At 38.7% G+C, this 25,867-nt stretch overlaps 1 protein-coding gene and 1 long non-coding RNA gene across 4 annotated transcripts in view; one reads left to right on the top strand and one right to left on the bottom strand.

Moving 5' to 3' along the window:
* The window catches only part of SLC39A10 (solute carrier family 39 member 10), a 57,216-nt gene that overhangs the window by 3,227 nt on the left and 28,122 nt on the right, over positions 1-25,867 (top strand). For 2 of the 3 annotated variants that reach the window (XM_074829580.1, XM_074829578.1), the window contains exon 1: positions 9,897-10,034. The exons of the other annotated variant lie outside the window; for it this stretch is intronic. The gene's annotated coding sequence lies outside the window, so the exon portion shown is untranslated. Of the gene's footprint in view, positions 1-9,896; positions 10,035-25,867 lie in introns of those variants that run through there. 3 annotated transcript variants of the gene reach the window in all.
* LOC141924987 (uncharacterized) lies at positions 3,283-9,629 on the bottom strand. The gene is made up of 2 exons (XR_012623719.1): positions 9,342-9,629; positions 3,283-3,526 (listed from the first exon to the last, which is right to left on the bottom strand). It is a non-coding gene; the product is annotated as an uncharacterized LOC141924987 (long non-coding RNA).

Genomic DNA, 25,867 nt, shown 5'->3' with positions numbered 1-25,867 from the left:
GCTTGTACACTGCACACATCTTGGCACACAACAGTTAAAAGTTTTGTGCACCAATTTGAAGTGTCCTCCTGTGAAAACAGCAGCTCTGGTTTTAGAACTAGAGCACTACCATAATATTGGTTTTACTAGCTCAAGGTTCAGTTTCAATATAATAATAAATAAAAAAACCCTGTTCAAACAGCTCCTTAAAAATACAGTATTTTAAAAAAGAAACTGCATAGATAGAAACTATTCCTGTTGAGGGAAGTGACTATAGGCCATGCAGTCTCTCCCTCCTTGAAATGAGGAAGAGGAGAAAGAGAGAAATGACAAGAATCAGACACCGCTGTCCTGAATTATGAAGTTGGCACTCAACATCATGTAAGTGGACTGACTGATCTGTTCTGTAACATGTGCGCGCTGCTCTCAAGAAGGGCGTGCGTGCAGTAGTTTCAGGCATGTCATGGCTGGCAGTTCGTTTTCTGATTCACTGTTGTTTAGAAGCTGCATAACTAAGTCTGTTTTCATCTAACCAGTGATAGCTGTGATACTGTTAGTATCTTCTGAGAAAATGGGGCCAAAATGTCTATACTTCTTTTAGGGTAAGAAGTGTAGATTGTATTAAAACCAAAGCTCCCTTGTAAAAACAATGAATTCTTGTCATTCTTATGCTATGAATTTGACACACCCTGTAATATAAATAATGTTATCCAAGAATTACACTGTCCAAACTAAGTACTTTTCAGTCATTTGAGATAAACTTAAGTAAAACTCCATGCGCTGGTTTTGGGGTGAGGATTTCCCAGAATCTGGCCTCTGCTTCACATGGGACTTTGGCAATGAGCCAGCCCAGCCCAGGTACATGTGAGCTGGAGAGCCCCAAGCAGTCTCTTTTCAAGTAACTGGCTTGCCCAAAATATTCTTATTCCAAGCTTTCTTGCAAATTATTAGTAATTATTGACTTTAGTTTTACTTTCTACTTGGTTTTAAGAAACAGTCCTTTAAGACTAAGACCTTTAAGAAGCTCCTGTGTACAATTTCCTTCTTTTAATTATGTATATTGATTTGCCAAAGGATATTATGTCGTGCTTCAGAAACTTATTCTCAGAATTTTAGTGAACTGGAAATTTAATAGATTGTAGGCTTTCAAACTTCAGATTTTACTTGGAATTAATCCAGTGGATTTGTGTCTCATATATTTAACATTTAATTAATAGAAAACTAATTCTGAAAATGTGAATGAATTACAGTGGTTACCCAGCTACAAAGACTTATACCAAACTACCTGCAAAAAATAGGGAAAGATGATTCTCTGAAATAAATGCTATTCAAAGGAAGGCTATGATTCAGACAACTGTATTACGGTACAAGGTTTAGGTAACTACATAAGTGGTCTGATAGCCAAAAGCTACTGTGAGGCTGCTTTCAGTGAAAATCACTAGCCACTCACTTTAATATATGAACAGTATGAAGCACCTTCATGGGTAATTTTTTTATTTCTAAGAAATAGCTAAGAATCCTCAGCAGTAACTTATACTGAAAAACTATTCAGTAGAGAAAGCCACCTGTTGGAAGCAGTTCCATCAGCAGATATATTTATTGAGAGATGACACCATGATTAAATTAAAAGAATAAATATCAGTTCACTCCAAGATCTTGAATTTTGCCCCTACCTGTCCAAAAGGCAGTAGTATTTGTTTTCTTTTTCAGTTTATTTTCAGCCTTGAATTATATCACTGTTTGCTTGTGGAGCATTTTGGTATACATTCAATAATGTAAACCTGCTATAAAGAACAGCTTTTGCTATTCAACATTTTGTTTTAAATATTCTTGGAATGCTCTGCTTTACCAACAAAAGGCATGAACTCAAACTCATATGCTTTTCTTGGAGAAATCCACAGTAATTTCATTAGAGCTACCATAGAGGCTCATCTGAGTTTACCCTTTGTATATACAGAAATGAGTTTTTAGTTATATTTATAAAGTGAGAGGTAAGAGACAAAAGAAGGGAAAGTTATCAGAGAGGGGTGGGAAGACATAAAATAGTGTGAGTGAAATCAAACATTTTCAGACATAACTTTTTTCTTTTTTATTTTCTTCCCAATTTCAATGTTGACAAAACTGGCATTTTGTCTCCAACTGGTTTGCTTCCCCTGAGTCTGACAGTCGGTTAGTTATCTCAGCAATGTTAGTCCAACCCAACCATTGCAGAAATGGCTTCATCTTGTCTCTGCTTTTTTATTGGCACTCCCACCCTGGAGTCTTCTCAAAGCCCTCTTAATGCTTTAATACATGACAAATATATCACCTGACATGTCAGCAAAGACACATGACCACATCCCCTCTTTCACAAGCAGTCTCACTAGTCCCGTGCTTGCTTGAGGAAATGCTTCAAAACTTCTCTTCCTTTTCTAAAGGATAATGGGATTTATTCATCACTGTATTAGTCTATCCTGCTGCTACGATAGCTTGCTCTCAGTGGAGTTACTACTGGTTTACAGCAACAGGCATCAAGTGAGGTTGCTAAGTTATGCAGCTGAAAAATAGCAATGAAACAGGCCTCCCCATTTCTCTGACTCTCTTCCCAGCTTCTAGCTGCGCAGCATTCACGTGGCCTGTCTCTCCATGTAATTTCACTGGTATTCATCTCTGATTTTCACATTTCTTGTCATTTAGACCATATTCTACATGTCCCTATGCTTCAACTTTTTGTATATCAGCTGAAGTTTAGTCTCTTCTTCATAACTGTTTATGCTTAAATTCACACTCCTACTTGTGTCATTAAAGCTGTAATTACCATCCAACTTTGCAAAGCATTTTGGGGCAGCAACATGGAAAATAAAGCTGCAGCACCTAGTAGTACTGTCCAATGGTTGTAGTTAAAAGTTTGGAAATTGAGGTGTTTCCTAATGTCATTCATACTCCTCTTGGTATCTCCTTATTTATTTTCTGTAGAAATGGGATGGGGTTAGCATGCTTTTACATCATGGAATACAGGTGGAACAAATACAAAAATGTAAATTATGGGGAAAAAACGCAACAACTTCAGTGCATGCCAGCATTTCAAAACCAAGGTCGTGTACTTTTAACATCTATGGCACCCTGAAGGCCAGCATCCTACTGCTCCCTCCAATTCCCATTTATGTAATTATCAGGCATGGAAGGATAAACCCAGCTAAGCTAAGCTAACGCTTTCTTTAAACTGTGGGCCAGTAATCAATAATTTTGATTTTGAGAGCCTTTCTGTTGATTTTAGATTTTGCTACGGGTACAGTTGATTCAAAGAAAAGCAAACAAAACATCTGTTTCATAATTTGCTTTATTTCTGCAAACAATATCTTTGTTTGTTTTCCCTGCCAGTGCATGTTCTTGCCTCCTGTCTTCTCTGTAGGTGTTCCTTTGAGGCTTTGGATCCATGACAAAGAAGGGATGAGGCTGTATGACATCCTTGCCCATTCATTCAAGCTTAAGTTATTGAAGCATGTCCACAGTAGCTCATATTGTCTTCCCTTTCCACTGCTGAAAGTTCATAGACGATGAGTCCATCCTGAGGTATTCAAAAGAGGTAGCCAGTAAATTAAGGACGCCTTGGCTTCCTGATTCTTCCTGCTGATCATGGAGGAATTGCAGGAGTTTAAAATTTGTCATTTCCACTTCCATGAACAACAGAGGTGAAAGAAAGGGGGAACTTCACCCCAGCTGCCTACTAAAATCCAGCTTTAGAAGAGCTACGCTTGTATTACTCAGCTAAGTCTAAGTCATATATAAAGACTGCCAATCACCAACCCAGTGGTTAAAAATTGACAGGGACTGAGATAAAAAATAGTGACCTTCATTTTCTTACTTTATTCTGCTCATTGCTTCTTTCGAATAATGTCAGAGATAGTATCATTAAATTTTTCCATTCTGTTTGAGAAGAGAGTGTAAAACAAATTCCTCAGCATGTAAAGAGATTACATTAAAGTCAATATTTCCTCTTCAGTGAGGTGGGTCAGTTTTGGAATCAATCCAGTTTGCTTTCATAAGTGTAAGCTTTTAGAGGAATTTAGAGCCAGCTAGCACAGCTTTGTTTAATGTTTTGAACTCTGCCTGACTCCAGCAGAGAATATCCCATATTTATTGATACAGAACTCTTCTATGGATATGACCGTAAGTTCTTTGTGCTCAGCAATCTCACCCCAGTCATGTGCTGAAGGAAGCAGCTGTCTGGCCTTTCCCTCCCATCATATCCTTTGGTATGAAGATGAGATCTTTCTGCAACCAGTGCATACAGAAAAGAAGCCACAAGCAAACAGGTGCTTTCAACAGGCAGGAAGGAAGGGAGAAAAATAAACAAACCCAAGTTTGCAAGAGAGGAAGAAGGCTGTGACACACTGTCCTCACTTTTGAATATATTCCATTTTGAATCTTACCCCAGCCCTGCTACCAGCAAATGCCGTGTGTCTCAGATCCAATGAAAGGGCTTTTGAGTGCTTTAGACAGGAGGACTGGCAAGTTATGTTTAAAACAAATAATAACAAAAAAAGGAAGAGACATTTAATAAAATAAAGATTGCCCAGCAAGAGTTTTCCTGTGGATAAGCTATACTAGCGTTTGCTAGCTTTGCAAAATTAACCAAAGGTCTATGAGCCATATGGGCTTTTTTTCAATATTGCAGAAAAAAAGCTTTGTGTGGAACAAATACTTCAGTTGTTGCTGCAGCATCACGCCCTTTTGCTTATGTCCTTTGATGTTTATGTAACCTTAACTCTAGAGCCAATGAAAAAGGTTTTCATTTTTTTTCACTTAAAATGTCAGCTTGTATTTAAAAACAAAATCAACAAGCCTAACCCTTTCCCACAAAGAGACCAATTCAAAAATTTCTAAAACAAAGATCTTTAAAACCTGTATCTTGTTTTGGCATGTAAAAAAAAAAAAATCCTGGGTGTCTATTTAAACTAATTTCCCGTAAGTGTTTACACTGGTACCATATTTGAAATGACACACTATCACTGACACCAACACTTTTGCTTCAAACCTACACATGTGCCCATACATGTTTATATACTGTCCAAACAGGGGAGTATGTACATGTTGTTGTAAGAGAAGGGTAAGAAATGTTTAAAAAACCCAAAACAGAACAAAAAACAAAACAAAAAAGCTCCGATGGATTTCCCTTTTTGTCCCACCTTATGAGTAAAGAAACTTTCAAATTATACTTTCTAGATGGTGTAAAACTAGCCAGATATACTTTGAATTATCACTGGAATTTATACAGTTGAAGCTGATTAGAACTAACACATTAGCAGGAATGTGAAAAGAACATATATTGTCTCTACTAAAAGTATCAGTTTTACATAAGGCCTTGGAGTTAAATAGACTTGGGCTTTAAATTAATTGCAAACAAGCCAAGTAGTCCTGAGGCAGTGAAATCCCCCAGAGGACGTCCCTGTCTATTTCAAAGTGTGAGCTTTAATCACAGAAACACTACTTGCTTGTAGTGATACTTAAGTTCACTCTGATGTTTAAACACCTTTGCTTATGTCCTTGCCATAAACAAAGCTTTTGCTGCTTCAGCACTCAATCTCAGTGCCCTCTTCTATAGCCTGGGAATAAGTACGTATCAACCTAACAATAGTGAAAGTACAAGTAAATCTGTGCGATGCAAATAACCACATATAGTAATACATTAGCAAATTCAAATCAGAAGAGATAACTGTCAACCGGTCATATTTTGAGATCCAGATTGGAAAATTCTGTAATGTTAGCCATTCACTATCTCCTCGAGGTTAATTCTCCCTCTTGCTATCTCCATGAATCTCTTTAGCAAGCTGAATAATACTTGTTGGCCATTGTCAAATTAGAAATGGCATTTCTGACTTTGGTTCAGGCTCTCAGAATGAATGAAAGGCAAGGACAGAAGCTACAAAAATGTTTTAAAGAACAGGAAAGAAAATATACGTGTAGCATATACACCACAAACCCAGCTAGTTTGGCATTCAAACCGCCCTAAATTCTGATTAAATCTTTGAAGAAGATTATTTCAAATAAAGAAGGAAGTTGATGTTTCAAGCCATTAACTTGTTTTGGTTTTGGGTTTTTTTTGTTGTTTTTTTTTTTTTTTTTTTATGAGACATCAATATTTCAAGAGTAAGAAAATTAAGTTGGGTTCTTCAACCAAAAAGCCTGAATTTGCCAGAGGGGTACAAAACTTCATTTTGGCAACAAACAGTGACATTTCCTCCCACTTAAATAGCAGAAGATGTGTATACACCTTCAACTACTAGCTTTCTAAATTAATTTCTCCCAGTTAAAATCTTTTTCAATATTATTGTTCCTAATCTCCCAAGAATATTCACAAGACTCACTTCTGCTTACAGTCAGAGGCAGTAGCAGGATGCAAGAACCAAACCCGTGTGCAGAATCACTAACTGGGTATAGGAACACAAGTGGAAGCAAAACCTAAATTCTCTCTTTTTTTTTTTTTTCTTTCTTTAAATTAATAGCGAGGAAAGAGTTGCTTCTAAACGAATTATTTTTGTGTATACGTATATATGTCAACCTTCTATCTGTCACATGCAATTGGGTTGTTACAAGGGAGGACAGGAAGAGAAATCAGCATATGAGATCTGTCATTCTCACACACCATCTTTAGGCCTGCATCTCACAACTGAAGCACACCACTAAATCCTGTCTCTTCCTTTACGGTCTTCTGTGCCAACACATCTAGCTGACCTAAACTAGGGTCTGCTGACCAAATGCATCAGGCCCATGGGGTACTGGAAGGAGGTTATAGCACTGTACTGGAGTTGGAGATGTGCCTCTAGACAGGAGCCCATCTTGAGACGAGCCCTGCTGAAAGCCGTGATCTGCTTTTGCAGCATTATGCCCCAAGCCCTTCTATGTTACTTGATAGGATATATTCCCTTCCTGCAGCCCAGCGTACAAGTGTGTACTGTGCAGTGTTACTCAGCAAGTAAGTGCCCTGTGAGAGGAGAGGGGGAAATAAAGAAGTTCTGTTCTAAAAGTATAGTAACATATCATTCTGTTTGAAGCTTGAAAAGTCAATCTGGATTTGTTGCATGCATTTGTCTTATCACAAGCGATCAGCACTCTTGCAGTGCTGGCTACCCTGCTCTGTTGTACCAGCTTTCCTGCAGCACTTGAAAGTTGCTCCACATGCTTTACAGGGAAGCATACTTTTCTTGCTCATGCTGCATGCTTTTCCTAGTAATGCCTGATTCAGTAGTTTTAGTTCTGGGTTTCTGAAGCTGTGGTATAGAGACTCATAATTTAAGTATTGTTGTGCATGCAGGTCTTGTACAAAAATAGATGGTTAAAACTACCGAGGAGTAACCTAATTGCAAGATACACTGTGCAACTATAGGGTTGTCTAGATACAAACAAGCTTTTCGATGTATCAAGAGATAAACCATCAACAGACTACCTGGGAAAGTTATATCCTAACTCAAAATACCAATGAGACTGGTTGGTAAACAGGAAAGGATACTCTGTCTCATAGTGCTGGCAGGCCTACTAATGGTCGGTTCTGGCTTTAAAATACACAGATACATGTTAAAGCTGTAACAGCTGGAGAGGAGGAGGACTCCTGCACAGAGAAGCCGCTAATACCGAGATATTTTTATTGGTGTACCTTGTTTGGGTGAATCTCTGGAAAGTAGTTATGTAACATCAGTACCTCCACAATAAGGCAAAGTTGCCTTCAGAAAAGCTTCCTTACCCACCTACCTAAACTTTCTAAGTTTTCTAAATACAGTAAAACTAGTACAAAATCAATCAAGCCTGAACTTTTAAAGGGCCTCTCTGTATTAAACATCTTAATTCCAGTTCATCCATTGTAGTGCTCTTACTAGAGTTCTTGATTTTCTTTTTCTTAATGAGATTTTTACATTATTTGAATTTTGCTCAGAAAAGCTAACAAACCCCATATGCTCTACTTTATTACCATGTAGAATTCATTCAGAATAAACTCTGAAGGAAGAAAAAAAAGATTTACATTTTTTATATTCTTTGCACTCGGTGGATTTCTTTCTAGACCAAACAGCAATACAAATCAGTCACGCCTAGTGATCAACAGTGGGTATTGTGGTAGGTGTCTAATGACCAATGTCAGAATCAGACCTGTATTTTATTTGCTGTACAAAAAATCTGACAAAGGACCTGCTTTGAGGCAGAAATCATTCAAATCAACATACAAATGATCTGGTGCAACAGTTTGGTATAGAACCTGACAATTACTTTAACAGTCCCTGAAACTTGACCTGGGCAGGGGTTGTCAAATTTTTGGACTAGTATGGTTTGTATTCTAGTGGTTGATTCAGTAAGATATTTGGAAAAAAAAAAAAAAAAAAGAGGGAGGGAATGTAGGTGTTATTTTTTTCCCCTCAAAATAAATACTAAAGAGAGAAAAAGGTGCTGGAGGAGATTTGAAATTAGTCTGTCACTGGGACATGAAAAAAGAAAAGTTTACTCTGGTTTCCTTTTGCACTGTAACTTCAGTTTTATGCTTACATTTTTCTGGAGTCTTACATCAACTTTCTTTTGGTTCCTAAACAACCACGATTAATTCTTTACATTTTTAGTATTTTAAACTAGCTTGGTTTTCTAAGGATATGTCACCAAGCAAAAATTCACATAATGATTTTGGGAGGCTATCAACGTGGATAACCATGGGGGTAAAGAAGATAGGACTATGGCTAGGATTGGATTGTGGCTCTGCCAGGCCAGATTTAGTGTAGTGCTGGTGTGAATCGTCTGGTTTAACAAAGGCACAACTTTAGAAAGGGTTAGGCAAATTAGTTCAATTCAGTAATATGAGTCTAAAAGGAAAATGCATCCCTCCTTAACAAATAGGGGAGAGGTCGGTTTGCTTGTAGATTGAAGCCTGCCATGAAACATCAGTTGTTATTGCAGGAAAATGTGCTGAAAATTGTATGCAAACTTCTCAGAAGGAAAAATGAAATGGCCTATAACTTATCTGAAATGTCCCTACAACTGCATTTCAGCCTTTGAACATACTTTCTATAAATAACCATTGCAAAATAAGCTGGTTTATTTTAAAACAGTATTTGATGTGGAAGACTCCCATGTATTGTAGGTCTCACGTTATAAACCAAGATGTCTACTGATTCTCAGTACGGTTCTAGTAAGGTTTTTAATTTACATAAGCTTTTGTTGGGTTTTTTTCAGTTCTATAACTGTTGTCTAAGAATCAAATGTATCGTGACGAGGGGCACCAACTTGAAAAGAGGGGCTGTTTGGCATCTAGATAAAGTTTTTGCTTTTATTTCATGAGCAAGCCTGACAGGATTTGCTAGTTAAATAAATGAGGGGTAATACGCATCTCGTTCTCGGGAAGGTACCTCGGTAGGAAAGCCAAGCTCTACCCGCGAAGCACCGCTTTATTCCTGAGCGACCCCTTCTCCCCAGGCCCGCGGGAGCCCAGGCAGCCCGGCGGCCGCAGAGGCGGCGGCCAAGGCCCGGCTCCGGCTCCGGCGCCAGGCCCGGCTCTCCGCCGAGCGGCCCAGCGGCCAACGGCGGCGCGGCCCGGGCGCCGGCTCCGCTTCCCCCGCCTGCCCGGGGGGCCGTAAGGCTCTTGGCCGGGGACTCGCCCGGGCCCCGCGGCCGCCCAAGGCCCAGGATCCGCCGCCGTCCTGCCCCGGGGCCGCGCCCCGCCTCCCGCCCAGCGCCGGCCGGCTCCCAGCACTGGCGTGATGAGCGCAAGCCGCCGCAGGGAGGGGAGGGGGGCGGGGGGGCAGAGAGGCTCTACGCCATTTTCGTAGTCTGTGGTGGAGCAGGGGAGGGGGGAGCGAAGCGGCGGGGGGGGAGGGGAGGAAATGGCTCCGCATTGGGTGAAGCGGCGGCGGGGACGCGTGTGTAGTCCGGTCCGCATGGTGCGTAGGGGTGAGTGTGGAGAGCGCGCTGGGGCTTGGCGTAGCCGTGGTTGGTGAATAGCGTAGCGGCGGCGGCGGCAGGAGCTGCAGGAGGAGGAGGAGGAGGCGCCGCGGCGGTTTGGTACCGAGCGGAGAGGGAGATGCACACGGCACTCGAGTGAGGTAGCTATAAAACCCCATTTGTTTACATTCCCTCCCCCACAACCGGCCGGCGCTGCGGTGAGGGTGGCGGCCGGCCCCGGGCTGGCGGCGGCGGGGGGGCGGGGGGCGGCAGGGGCTGCGGACGAAGAAGAAGGAGCCGGTGACGGTCGGCAGTAACGGACACCACCTTCCCGGGGATGCGGAGCGGCACGCGGGGGGGACACGGCGGCGCGGCCGCCTCATCACGTGGCGGCGACGAGACCCGCCGCCGGGCCTGGGGCTGCGCGGGTGGGCGAGGGAGGCCGGCGGGGGCCCGGGGGGCGGTGGCTGGGGGGGCCCCGTGCCCGGCCTCCTTTCCCCCCCCCCCCCCGCCCCTTCCCCGGCAGCGGAGCACGAGGCGCCGCCGCGGCCCTGGCGCATCCCCCCACCCCCCTTTCTTCCCCCTGCTCGTGAGTCGACCATGCGGCAGGTAAAGCCTCCCCGCCCCCCTCGGCCTTAACGAGGGGACTGGGACGTGGCGGCGGCCGCGGGGCTGTAACTGCCCCCGCCGCTTTGGGCGGAGAGAGAAAAGGCGCGGGGGGGTGGTGGCAGGATGCGGCGGTTGGTTGGGGGGCGGGGGGCGCCACCGGCTCCCGCCGCGGCCCCCGAGCGCGCGTGGCCGGCGCGGCGGGCGGTGCGGCCCGGCCCGGCCGCTGCAGGCGGGGCTCGGCCCGGGGAGGCCGCGGTCGCCCCCGGGCCCAGCTGCAGGCAGCGCGCGTTCGCCTCTGCGCGCCCGGCTCCCTCCCGCAGCCTCCTTGTGGGGAGGAGCGCCCCGTCCCCGCGGAGCCGAGGCCCCGGGGGTAGGCAGAGGGTGCTGCCCCTTCCCCTTTCGCATCGGGTGCGGCAAAGAAGCACCCGCGTCCCGGGGGGGCGAGCTTCGAGGTGTGTCTGTGAAGGACTCGCGTAGTTGCCACGCTTGTTCGGGGGCGATACGGGGATCGCGGATGATGAATAAGCCACGCGATTAAATCTTGCTTGGTTTGAAGTTCCTAGTTAGCGTTAACAACTGCAGAAATTGCACTCGGGCTGTAACCTGCACATAACCTTAAGCAAAGGTAAGAGAGGGTCAGGAGATTTTGTCACTGGCTGTAGCGCTCCGTATGCGGATATCGTGAGTGGAAGGAGTTGATTTACTGTTCTCAACTGTTTCTACTGCTTACGCTGCATCCTTTGGAAACATTGAAATTAACATGGAAACTTTGGAATAAAATTATTCTTCAAAATCTTTAGTTATCTTTGTCTTTTTTGGGGGGCTTCTGTAGAAGTGTTCATAACCTGCTAGCTCTTAAATTCTTGTGTCAGTGCAAGAGTTGCATGAGTGAGAAAATTCTGGTTTCTGGCACTAAACGCTGTATGTCTTTAGGTAGCAATGATCATTTATTAAGATGTCATACCGTAACACTGAGGGGACCTGTGATACGTGAAGCCTGGTACAGCACTGAGAAATGCACAATGAAGGGCCTGGTTAGTTTTCAGAAACGTGGAAGCAATTGCCATCTAGTTAACAAAAATAATTCCTGGGGTGTTCCAGCTGTTACATTCTAGTGTCCCTTTGGGTAGTAGTAACTGATACAATGACATAAAAATAGAAAGCTACTTCTGTATGAAACAGGTATCCTATTAGGTTTTAAAATTTATTTTAACAGAGCATGCACTTGGATTTTCCTTCACTTGAAGAATGTGCCTTCTATTAGAGATGTAGGGGAATAGGTATTCTTTGTGAACTGGTGAGGCAGACTACTCAAGTCCAAAGCAAGAGTTGGACTTATTAATAGTTACTTCTTAGTCTAATACTTTGGGTATGATAATATAAGATGTGCAAAAGTTCTGTGATTCCCAAGAACATTGAGATGAGAGTGACTGTAGGCTTTCCTAACTAGATTTTTTTGTTCTAAAATAAAATAGAATTGTTGGTATTGTCTTGCAGTGCTTTCTTTTTTAGACTGCTTTCAACACTTAACATACTTTTGAGGAAGAAAGTATGCAGCCAGGCAATCTATTTCTAGAAGAGAATAGAGCCTGTATCTAGACTGTGAGCTAATTGTATGTTTTGTGAGATTAATTAACGGTGGCACTTCTGTATGGGGGTTGTGCCTTAGTGTACACAGAAGGTGAATGTGGAAAGATCATACACAATTGCCTGTCTGGAATAGGCAACATGAAAGGAGATTCTGCCTACGTAAAAGAAATCTCAAAAACAATGAGGTTTGTTTTAATTAATACTCCTTGCTTTCATGTAGGTCTTTGTGCTTTCCAGGCTGATTGGCTTAAATAAAAACCAGATACTAAGTTTGGGGTATGCATCCAGTCAGTTAAAATGTGCAATTACAGGAAAGTAGTGTTTTAAAATGGCACAAATATGCTTAAGGGTTTAGCTGACAATGTTTGTTTGTCCCATTACAAAAGAAAATAATCTAGAGAAATTGGATCATCAGGGTAACTTGGGCATGTTCCAGAAAGTTTACATGAAAAAGCTAACCTTTGTCTACTACAGTGCTTGGAAACACTCAAACTTATCTAGAGTTATATGGTGAAAAGTCAGCAGGAGAGTACTGAGTGCATGGGATACTTAGGCCTTACACATTAATAAACCATTCCTTTTGAATATTCAGTAGGAAACCGTGACAGAACATACTTTTTGTGTAATTTGACTTACAAAAATAAGAAAAAAAAGTAAAAAAACATGGAAAAATTACTATATTCAACCTGGCACAGATTTCCTTTGTGGTCTTCACTAAGTAATTCAAGCAACTGTAATTTAGATACTTCTATTCATAACACATTTTCTGCAAAGAAATGGCTGATTCAGGTAGGAAGAATAAGTAGTGCCCAGATCACATGGACTTCAAGCTTGGGTCTGTATAGTCCCAAAGGAAATATGTTTGGACTTGTTTGCTGAGGCTGTCCAGTTTTAAAGTCGTTTGATCATGATTGTGCCTATTGTAATGACTGTTATTCCTGTCTCTGCCACAGTTGTTACAGAAGTGGAAGTTTATTTTGAACATATGACGGGCACTTGATAAAACAGTCGATTTATAGAATAGAAACAGTTCTGTGTTTTCATCAGATGGAATTACTGAATTAAAATTACACAAGCTACTTGAAAACTTTCATGGAGCTTCGCTTTTCTGTAAGTTAAGATTTGGTCCTTAACTGTGGTGAAATTTACTGGAAGGATCGTGGCATCTTTACAAACTATGCTACAGTGTCAGGGATGGACAGGCATAACAGCATCAACAATGAAAATAATATCAACAAGAAAAACCTCATTCCATTTTCTTCACAGTCAGAACCTTTGCTATTTTATAGCATGTTTTCAGAATTATCATATGAACATATTCTGACTTTTTTTATTAACATATTTAAAAATGTCAGTAGAAGTTTCAAAGAAGGAAAGCTTAAGTTCTGTTTCTTGCGTACGTATGCTTTTCACAGAATTGAGCCTTTGGTGCAGGGAGAGTTCTGAGAATTCATGCCTTTTGAGAAGCAATTTCTGTTCTCCTAATGTGAAGAAAATCAGTATAACTTCCTGTTTTTCTGTGGGAGTCCAGCTTAATTCAGAGAGCCATTATTTAAAACAATTTTATCATATGAAAAGTATTCCTCTTTGGGGATGGGCTACTGAAGTTATCTTAAATGAGAACTAGTAATCTTAGCTTGCTGATAAAGGCCTGAAGTAACACCTGATGCAGAAGGAATTTAGATTGGGTTTAGGTCATTCTTAAATTGCAACAGATACTATTTGAAGTACACCTAGTAAAGTCTGGTAAGGAAAGGTGTACCAATTAGGCAAAGCTAATAAAAACAAATGGGGTTTTTAAGTTTCAAAAACTGATTGAAATGCTGGAAACCATGTCCTGCCTACATTGTAATCTAAAAGAAAGGTATGTGTTGCATCAGTCCACCTATCCACAGTATTTTATGTGCTGTTGCATCAGTGCCATTTCTCCATTTTTTTTATGTAATAGAAATCTGAGGAGAAAAGAAGTTAAAAAAGAAGTCACTTCTGTTTTGTTACCTCTTGTGATAATCCAAACCCAGTACAGGTTTTAATACCCAAAAAGCTGGAAGCCAGCATCGAAGACTGGGAAGATGATGGTTTCCTGATATTGGTCTCAAAAGGCTTATGAGAAGAAGGAACGTTGAAATTACATGTAGGGTGTTGTACCCATGCTGGGGGACATGGTTCATTACAGTGGAAATGTTCTCATCTTCTAAGTATTGCAATGTGCTGCCTCATCTTTTTTCTTTCCGTTTTCTGACTTTGTTGCTCTAGAGGAAGAACGACTCAGCTGTTGTCTTTTCTCTCTCAGCTTTTGATGACCTAGGAGCTTCATTCTCATCTGGCTATCACCTTTTCTATAGCTTGCTGCTTTCCAAAGCAGTAGGATGAAGAAAATCTGCTGGTTTTAATAATGCAGAATTAGATGGCTACTGAAATAGATGGACCTATTACAGAATTTGTACTGCATTGTCCATTAGAGAGCCTGAATGTAGGTATATTTGTCTGTTACTGCTGCTCTCTGAACAACATCAACAGAGTAAGAAATGTTCCTGAACAGATCTTGAACATCAGCAAAATCAACCTAGCAAGCTGTGGATCAGTTTGCTTGTGTTTATTAGAAATTTTTGGCAGTGAAAATTAACAAAATTAATCTCCAGGTTAGTTTTTGGCAGTTTGGTTTTTGTTTTGTGTTTTTGGTTTGGGTGTTTTGTTGTTTTTTTTGTTGAGTGGTTTTGGGTTTTTTTTGAAGAGCAGTCCTAAGAGAAATCTCATTTTCACTTGTGAGGAATAGATCTGTAGTCTTATGATGAAGTTTACTATAGAAACCTACCCCTCTTTTTCTTCTGTGTTGACAGTCACATCATCTCAGCATTAAAGAATCAAGAATGTACAAAATACGGAATATTAACTAGAAAGGAGTTAGAGCTCTATAGCTTCTGAACTGTTAAGTGGTACAGAAAATCATATTCTTTAACCATTCAGTTTGGTGCTTAAGTGACAAAGAGACTTACTTTTGAAGTCATTGATACTAGGTAGCTAAACTGATCTAGAATTGAGATAAAGTCTGCATAATACTGGAAGTTAATGAATGTGATCATGTCTGAAACTCATTAATCAAATGAAATCCTGTAAAAGTATTCCTGAGGTTTGTCTTCTTGTAAGATGAAATGCATGCATGAGTTAAAAAGTTCTTCACATTAAGAACGTGGGAAGTTTTATGCAAGATTGCAGGATTTGCATAAAACTATAAATATACTCAGCAGGGACTTTGTGGAGTGTTTCTGCATGTAGGTTATAAACACTTTAGAAACAGTTTTCAATCACACCTCCTAGTAAAGACCACTATAATAAATGTGAATTCCTGAAAGGTGCTGTCATACGTTTATATATAAAGATGGATATCTCAAGATTACCTGACTTGTACCACATTCATAAACTGATCTTTGAGCATTTTTTTATCACAGATGCATTTTTATTTCTGTAGTGTGATAATTAATGGACAAAAATAATACCGTGAATTCCGAAGGATAACTAAATGATAATTGATTTACAGCTGGTGATTGGTTGTCTATAAATAGTTCCTCTTTTAACCAAGCTAATTGCTGATGATAGCATGCAGCCATACTTAGGCTGGACTATCAAATCAAAGCAAAGGAAAAATATATGTAATCTCCAAGGCAGTCTCCTCGAATTGGCATTACTCAATGTGATTCTTGATGTGGAATTTTTTTGAGTAATATTTCTATCATTGTTAATATTGATTTGCATTTTAAGTGGGGCTGAGTAGCACTGTATCCCAGGATGACTGGTTTGAAGGTTGTTCATGACACTAACCGTGTCATTTGTTCAACTGAAAGTTGAGTTTAACTCACCTTGCAAAATAACTACTAATGCCACGACTGAGTGTTTCCTGTAAGGGCAAGTACTGAGCAGGTATACATCTATGTCTGACTAAGTCTTATTTTGCCACTGCAGCCACTACTTCATTCGTATCATTACAGACCAGTCTAGAAGAGCTGCTTTACCATTAAGCAAAATATCATACTCTTATGTTTTTGCTGCTCAAGGCTCTATGCAATTTCTGTAATCCATTCCTGTAAAGAAAGCCCTCTTTTTATCAGGGCTCTACTACCTTAATAGGTACTCTTATCCCATGAAATGCAAACCATATCATTTAGGCTGTATTTATCGGTTAGTTCTGTTTGCAAAACATAGAAGCATTTTGTTTATTGCTGACCTGAATGTCTGTCTGTAGAAGACAATATCTCGGCCTAAAAGTACAATTCTAAGTTGTACTAGCTTACAATTAAAACTAAGAAATATGCTACTTGGCTGCAGTCCAAGTAATGTGGTAGCCTTGCATTGCTATATTTTTATGCTAAAAATAAAATATTCCTATTTATCTGATGTCTTATATGATATGTAAACAGGATAGACTTTCCATCATTCCTGTTCTGAACTGCATATTGAGGCAATTGTCTAGCAGTCATTGTATTATATTAACAGTGCTTGAGTTGTCCAATCTTGTACAGTCTCAAGACTTGTACCATATATTCAGTAAATATACAGTAGTTGCAGCAGTATATATATACAGAATTTAGCTTTTTGTCGTAATATGCTCATAGCTAATTTCTTAATGCTTTTAATGTATTCTAGACTTATTTTGTTTGCATGTTGTTGAATAAAAACAGCCTAGATTTCCTCCCATGCTAAAACTTACTTTTTTTACACAGTTACTGTCTTTGTACTACAAGTAAGAGATTGAGTTTTGTGAAGTATGTAGTCTGAATTTATGCATCTGCATCTTGCAGAGTAAGGTACAGAGTCCCAGTAGAATTTTTAGTTCATTTTTAGTGGCTCCAGGCAAAAATTCTCATGCCAGCTTCTGCTATGTATGTTCAACAGTAGGGAGAGGAATGTGAGGGGGTTTATGCTGACTCTTAAAAGAATGGATTAAGATGAGATGCTTTAATAAGAATGCAGAAACTATAGCAAATTATTATCACTTCTGTTTTATTTGTATCAAACTTTGTGGTTCGAATTAATTGCAGTAAACAGTTATGCTAGGCAATGTAAAATTACTTTCACTGTCTTTGAAGACCATACTTTGTCTTGTATTCCCCACAGAAACTGCTGTTTTGTCAGTGGGTGCATTTGTCTAATGAAAGAGTGGATTATTATGGTACTTTTTAGCCTTTGATGCATAGGAACACCTCTCATAGTTTAATTGCGTATAGTTTAAGCCAAGAACGCCTTAAAAATGTATGGTTTTAATATTTTAATGTGGGATTTTTTTTGTTAATTGGACTATGGACAAATCAAGATGGTATTTTGGAATAAGACAATGTACTGTTGTTGAGTTCTTAAAATAGTAATAAAATTGAAAAAGGCAAATTTTCACTTTCAGGAAAATTCTGAGAGTTTCTACAAATAATTTATTGGAATTTTCTCTTTTAGTTTAATTGTTAACAATAAATTCAGAATGTGGACGTGAAAGGCGAAGGATTAATTACATTTTATAAACAAAATATTTTCAAAGGGAAACACGAGAGTACATTGTTCTTCAAACAAAAGGAATGTATTTTAACTATGAAAAAATACATTTTTTTGCTGAATTTTTGCCCATATCTTACAAAATATGTGTCATGCAGTAGTTCCAAGCAGGGATTGAGTAATAGTGAAATACTGAAGTGATACATCATGAGCTCTGCTGTTTTCTATTCCGTACATACAGTTATGGTTTGCTTTGGTTTTAATTTTCCTGACAATAAGCAAAGCGAGCTCTACCTTACAGTCGTATTACCAGTAATATACTTTTTAAACATTACATTTACATTATAAAAGTTAAAGCTGAATACTAGAAAGAACATGTAGTTTAATCAGAAATTTCTAAATAGTGAACTTAGCTTATCAGACAGGAAAATACTTTTTAGTATTTTTGCTTATTTGTTGTGCTTTACTTTGAGGATGCAGTTATGTTGGCCAAAGAGAAGATACATTGTTAGCCTTGTCAAATTTCTAAGAAAAGATTTTTCAACATTTATTATTCAGGCATCAGGTTATGAGATTTCCCCCTATATTGAAAACTTCTCTGATCGTGGACTGTGGTACAGCATTAGCTAGATATGGATGCCAAATAGCCAACCTATTTATTGAAGTATTTCAGCTTCTTAACCTGGCAATGAGGTGGCCTGCTAGGAGACAGCATGTTATTCTAGCAACTAGATATCGTAAAAACTTAAATAACTATGCAGAGGATCAGAGGATTCACAAGAAACTGCTGTGCATCTATAAATAAGTAAAGTAAAGCCTGAGATTCTTCTAACAGCACACAAATGTTTAGGTATCTTCAGCTGTGGTTAACTGGAATCAAAAATTTGTCTGTTCTCAGGATTAAACTCTCATACTGTTTATGTTTAACGATATTTTAAACTGAGCTATTTTAGATATTAAAATAAGTTTGGAGGTGTAGATGGACTGTAACTGTCTTGATTCTTAACTGGTTCTTCCACTAGATTTTAATTTTGCTGATGTGTATCAGTTTGATAGATTTCTGTCAGTTTACCCCGGTGGTTTAAGTCATCTTCTACCGCAAGTCTTGTTTTGTAGTCTGTTAATTAGTTAAACACATAATTTGAAGTACAGTGGTTTAGTTGGCTTGATTTTGTAGAAAAGATGTGCAACCCTGATCACATAATGCATTTACTTTGGATAGCTTTAATATGATCACAGTTAGGTATTTTGTAACATGACTGTGATGTGCTCAGTGGACTCTGGGAGGGTGTGATGTCCTGTCAATTAGAGTAGCAAAAGGAGAAGGAAAGAAGGAGCATATTTTTAACAGAAAATGGTGACTCCACTATCCATGGAATAATAAAGAGTTTGTTACAGAAACTCATGTTTACATTCAGTGAACCTTAAATATTTTTGAAGTTGTACCTGTGAAATAATGGTCACAACTGACTATTGACCTTTTGATTTTAGAGGTAGAGTCCAGTTTTCATTTGGTTTCAGCTACCAGTGGCAAAGAGCATAAAACATTTTTCTCAGAGAAATTTGATAACCCATGATTTCAGTAGTAGGCTGCCAAAACGTTTCTGTTCATCAAAAAGAGAAAAACTACAAAGATTTTATATCACCCTTTGCAGAATGTGCCTCTTGATTAGTCAGGATGGTCTTGTTCTTCCAAAATACTGGATTTGTTTCAAGATACACTTCTGATCACTTGTATTAAAGGTTAGAGATGGCAAGTAGCTCTTTTTTAAAAAAAAATAAAAAAAAACCCCACAACACAAAACTGTTTCTTGTACCAGTATATGACAGTAGAAACAATTTTAAAATTTAATACTGGAAAAATCACAAAAAGTTGGTTCACTTGCTTATTAACTAAAATTGACAGGTTTCATGTAATTGAAAGGATGTATCAAAGTAGTGGCTTCCTGATAAAAAGTGTTCTTTCTTTACAGAAATGGATTATAGAAATTACATAGAGCCTTGAGAAGTAATAGAATCGTGTAAAATGAAGAAAGCACCAATAGCAGGGGAAGACAGTAATCAGTGAAGATTAAAGATGTCAATGATCCAAGGAGTGACATAGGAAACATTAATGTCCTAATGATCCCACTGAGAAGGATGGTGACCACAACAGTATTGAACCAAATCAGCAGTTAGTCCAGAAAATCCTTATAATTAAAATTATAATGAAAGGAAGAAGACGTGGTGACGTTCAAGGAAAATGATAGGGGAGCATCCATATTTCAGGAGAGATACTAGAAGAATGTACCAAATTATAGTTACTGTAAAAGCCAGGAACTCATATTAGATCAAATTATAATGCTACACGACATAGTCTAGGTTAGATATATCTAATTGTAATGTAGTTTTAGAAAAACTCACTTTCCATAGTATCTGTCCTTGCTTGTCTGTGTTGCTGTTAGAATGTACCTGCACTTGCAAGCTGATAGACAGAGGGAAGTACATATGCATAATGGTATTTTTAAGATTTCAGTTTTAGCCCATCAGTATTTTTAATTTGATTGGCTAAGAAGACATCTTTGCTTGCATTTTAGATTAAGGCTCTAATGATTTTGCTTCCATTCCCCTTCTCTGTCTCTAATCTTGCAGTAGAAGTAATATTGGGTATTAAATGCTGCATTTTCATTCATTTGCCTCACAGTTGTGTCCCTTCAAAGTTGCTTTAATACCTTGTTAAGAAAGGTTAGTAGTTCATGGTGAGTGATTTTTGAAGCCAGTCATAGTTGTATCAGTTTGTATGGTTGCCTTGATCATTACACAGACCTGTAATGGGTGGCCATGTAGATCTTTAACAATAATCTTGGCTAAAATAAATGAGAGCTAGGCAATGTCATGACTTCTGTTGAGGTATTCCTTGGAATATGATGGAAATTACACGTTTTGATTCAGCTAGGCATTTTCTTGGTGGATCTGTCTGTTGAAATATGTACGACTATTTTATGTCACGTGTCAGACTGGTTGTTACTTCTGAATCTACCAAGATGTCTTTACAACCACTTTCGTCTCCCATAATTATTGAACAAAGACAGCTCTGGGAGCCCACTAACTCAAGATGTGAGTGGTTCCAGTAGCTGCCTGTTGTCTCCCAAATTTCTTTTACACCCATAGGAAAAGAAGTGTTCCTGCCTAAGAAGAGTAGTAGTTGTCTTGGTTCATACTCTGACAGGATGAATTTGCTAAGAAGAATTTGCATGGCATGTTGACAGAGGGCCTTATGAAAGTCTGTGCCTGTGGTTCATTAATTAAATCTATTGAAAAATACAGGTTTGAATCAATGGTATATGCTGTCAAGTAAAAAATTTGCAACCTCTAAATTCTAGAAATGGACTTTAATAGTAATAATCTGCCAGGCACTAATTTGGCATAGCACATACAAAAGAAACATGCCTCAGTCCCATTTTTCAATGGACTTTTATACTTGATAGCTTTTGTAAATATATTTTTTTTTAAGTGAGAGAAGTCATCAGCTTAATAGTAGATGTACAGAATTCCTTTCTGTATTGTAGCTGTGATAGAGGGTTTTTTACTGTAATAGTGTAGGAATTAAACACGTATCAAAGACATGCCCTTAATGCCTTTTATCATATTGCAAGTATTTTCACATAGCACAAGAATGAAACAGGTATAGTGGTTTAAGTTACAGGAAGAGTAAAAATACTGGAACTGGTTTTAACACTTTATTGCAAACATTTACTATATTCTATGTGGAAGGGAAAGTTGGAGAAATTATTCTCAAATGGCTTTCAATAGGAAATTTGTCCACTGCTGTTTCTTCAATATTATTTGAGTTCATTTTGAGGTGGCCAGTTGTTTTATTTGTGCTATAGCCAAAATACTCTGTTAGACTGCAGATCAACCAAATCCATAAGCTGGTGTTGCCACCAAAAGCAAGGTTGCTCCTTTTTGTGTGGACTGTGGTGTTTGTGCAGCTGTACAGTGAACCAGATAGGAAAAGTAATCTGTCTTGAAAATAATCTTTTTCTTCTTTTTCTAGGCTATTTTTCAGCAGAATCTAGTTGTACAGCTGCACAGTGAACAGATCAGCAAACAAATGTGCTGGTATACAAAAATGGTTTTGTGGGAATGGGAATGAATGAATGAAGGAAGCAGTGGGGGAGGGCAGGACTGCTGTTTTAAGTGCAACACCACCTTAAAATATTTGTTGAACTTCAGCCTTAGTTCTAAGAAAAACATTTGCTTACTTTCAGTAGAAATAAAATAAAATGCAGGTGTAACTGGTTCATCTTTTCAAGTATTTCATTCTTACTAGCACTGGTATCTTAATATAGGACCTAATTGAACAGCAGGATATTGGCACAAAATCAAACCAGCTCCGCTGTTAATTTTGTGCGTTAATATATGTTTTTTGGACTACATACTGTTTATATATGAAAGACAAAATTAACTCTTAGTAAGCAGAATTAATACTTACAGAACTTCCAACTGGTTTGATGTTTTTATATTCTTTTGAGCTCTGAGAAGGATCCTGTACTCAGCAATTTCTTACAAATAACTCTTCTTTTGAAGAAGGCTGTACAGGTTTTTTCCACTCAAAATAAAATAAATGCCCCTTTCTGGATAACTGAGCTAGTGTGGTAGATTGCTGCCATATTAGTTTAGGATCATTTTCTAGTATACTTGGGATTTGGCATTTCAAATACTTCACGTTTCAGATTTTTAAAAAGTTTTCATGGTGTGTTCAGTTATGCATAAATGCTTTCTGCACTATTTAAGTCTTATCTGGTATTAACTTAGCAAATATGGCTTGGATCAATTAGTTAATGGTCTGTTCTTACAAAGTGCCCCTCCTACTGGGCTGTAGATTTTCAAATGAATGAGTTTTACTTAAATCCACAAACCTGTTTCACTGAAATTGAAGAGGGAAGAAAATACAGGAGATGGGTGAGGACTAAAGTTAGAAATTGTTAATTGTAACTTTTTAGATCTGTAGCATGTTTTTTTTATCTGTATATCGAGAAATTAATGTCAGTTTAAGACTGATAAAACAAATTATTATTTAACTGAATGCTTTTATGGCTTTCTTAAAGTGTCTTTCAATAATAGGAATATATTAATTCCACATTAGTATTTTTTTTAAATAGTTTGTCTTAAAACTGTGTGCTAGATTAATAGGACTTTATATTCTTGCATTTGTTAAAAACTTGAAATTTAGGAAATAAAGCGTAGGTTCATTTGGATTTTCAGATTCCAGCCTTTTTTTGAACTGAATATTAGTATGAAATATTGCACAGTTGCTGGAGTGAACGTGGTGGGGGGCTGCAGGCATCTTTCCTGCATGTACATTAGACTAAATGCCTGCAATATAGGAAAGAACTTAAATGTTCAGGAATTATAAGAAAAACTGTCTTTATGCAGTCAGTAGATTTATTTCAAGAAAATATTTCTCTTTAAAAAAATTGCCATTTCTCACAGAGCTGTTACTCTGAGCAGCTCTTAATAGAAATGAATAAGTGCTTAACTTTTCAGTGCTGAAGAGAGAGAACATCTTAGTTTTGTAAGAATATTGCTTTGTTTTATTTTTAACACCTTTTGTGTTTCTCAATTCTCTCTTATCTTAGCTGAAGCATGTTTTTGGTATTTTTGTTTGGTGTGAAACTTCTGGTTGCCCATAGAGTCTTGCTAAGGCACTTTACTCATTGTGGCATTCAAGCTGAGTAACTACTTAGAGGAGTTACTCAGCTTAGACTTAGAAGATATTTTTCAAAGACCTTTTCTGCACATAGGAAAAAAAAAGCAGCAGAACATTCTTCAGAGAAAGCAAGGAAAAGAGTTGAACAAAAAGAGAGAGAAACTAAAATAACTTGGGAAGGAGCATGGGAAGGGGAGAAATGCAGTGCATTTATGTTGCAAATATTTCAGGTTAAGATTGTTGGGAGCAGCCAGGAAAAAGGGTTGGGGATAAGAAAGTTGGGGACTTAAAATATTCTAGTCAGTATTGTACACTGCAAACACTAAAATGATAGATGTGACTTTCAGTTGAGTTTGAATTTTGTATGACCACATTATTTGAATCAAAATTTGTTGTTTTAAGTAAAGCCTAACTATCGAACTAGTTTTCTAGATTCAGTGAAGCAGTTGGTGATAAATAAACAAAAATGTCCCCCAAAACCCTGTTCAGATTCCAGGCTTTAAATTAAGTCTTCTCAAAAATAGGGTGCTATAAAAGAAGAACAGTTGAAGTAGTAGGCACTATGGGGAAGTTTCAGGAATCCAGGGGAAACTGAATGAAAAAGACTGTAAAAAAACCCCACAACTTTCATCAGAGGTGCATTTAGTTTAATAGATGAAATGCCATAGGCAGACAGTGGTTTAGCACACAGATATTGTGAGTTTTCCATACAGACAAGATAACCCTTTGCTGATGTACTGCTCGAGCACTTTGACCTCAAGCCTCTGATTTAAAAACCTTGTATATGGCTGTGCAGTCGGTACTGCATTTAGTATGAATGATTTGCTTGCATTGATGAATGAGGAGGGAAGGGGATGCATTTTGCAGCACTGTGTGCCATTTCTGAAATGTCAGTTGGTGTGGCAGAACTATTTATCTTATCCACTGTAAATTTACACAGTTGTTCTAACTTTGCAGCTTGACTTAGGGTGGTGTTGTCCCACTGCCTGAGTCCATCCTGAAAGACTTGTCTTGTTCTTGTTTGCAGTTCAGCAAAACACAGTAGGTGCTGTAATTTCCAGCTCTGGCCTACGGGTGCTGTAGTTTCTCACCCAGCACATAGCTAGGAGATGTTTTCCCTCATGTCTCCCCTCACTGGGTGCCTGGCCGTCACTGAGCTATGGAGGGAAGCAGGGGAGGCAGCAGGGAATCAAATGACTGAATAAAGGCAAAGGCTGACAGTAATAATAGGCAGAATCTTTTTCAACTTTGGTGTAGCCTTGTCCTCTGGCTGCCCCTTCATATTGTTTTGAAGGGATTCAAGAGTCTTAACGTTCTTATATTGAGATCAGCTATATACAAGTCTGTGCCACTGAAATGTGTAGAATTTGGACTTCAGCTTTCCGGTGTTTTACACGTACGAATACTGACAGGTTAGAGATGACAACTGTTTATAATTGCCTAGAGAATAACGATGTTTGTTTAAAAAGAAACAAATAAATAATCAACTCTTAATGGTTTTCTGTTTGAGACTGTTTATGATGGGTATGTTTGTTTTGTGTGCATCTTTGTTCTGTAAGAAGAATTACGATAGAAGATACAGAAGATTACGTAATAGAAGATTAAAAATATTGAGCTAGGGTTATTACTATTTTAATTGAAAATAGTGAGGCATCTAATTGATTTTGAAATTGGTCTGATAATGCTCAGCTCCTGTATTTCAACAATGAATCATGATCATAGGTTACAAACAATTTTAACCATTGGGGCATGGAGAAAAGGTACCATTCAAAGCTAAACACAACAATTAGGGATGCATGACTAAAGTTTCAAAGTAATGTATTAGTAGTATTGTATGAGACAGTCACATGAAAAAGATCATGAGGTTGTGAAAAGGATTATGATCATGCTTTAGTCATGAATTTCCTGGTAAGAGATATTTTAGTCTGGATCGTGCTTGTTTAAATGAGAATAATTTGACTTTGCTTGTTCTGGTTGTATTACTATTATGTGGCAAAGGGGAAGAAAAGGTATCTTACCTACAAAAGTAGTATCCTTTGAGTAACTGGATTTTACTTAAACTTGAGATGCTGCATTCAGTACTGAGAAACTGAAGTTAAAAAGATAGTGAACAATTTGCTAGAGCATTACAGTATACTGCATGTATTTACCTGCTGCTGCTGTCTTCTGTGCAAGCATATATAAATTTGTCTTTCTCCTGGGGCTTTAATTTGTCTTGCATCTGCCTTAACTGCTTATTCCAGATCCTGAACCTGCTCTTCACATTAAGTAACAATCAACATTGTAAATCCTCGGTTGATGAAAATCAGCATATTCCTGTAGAAATGTAGAGCTCTGTTATCTGTCACCAGTCATACTACTGATCCAGTACCTTTACTTACTGCCAGAATGTTTCTGCTTCCTGGGATGATGTAAGCCACAGAGCCCAGGTTCTCAGCACGTGTGAGAAAGAGCATATGTTCTTTACTTAAAGGTTATGGAATGAGTTTCCAGACAATCATTCAATCTGAGGGTTGACTCAGTCCAGTGATACAGATTTGCAACCTGTTTCTTTCTACTCGACCAGTAACTTACCTGTTTCCTCAAAGGAGAGTGGAAAAAGCTTCCAGAAGATGCTTTGAGATG

Source organism: Strix aluco, chromosome 6 (genome assembly GCF_031877795.1).
Source record: "Strix aluco isolate bStrAlu1 chromosome 6, bStrAlu1.hap1, whole genome shotgun sequence".
Classification (NCBI taxonomy): Eukaryota; Metazoa; Chordata; class Aves; order Strigiformes; family Strigidae; genus Strix; species Strix aluco.
Note: the sequence above shows the minus strand (reverse complement) of the source record. Positions and strands in the feature narration are given on the sequence as shown.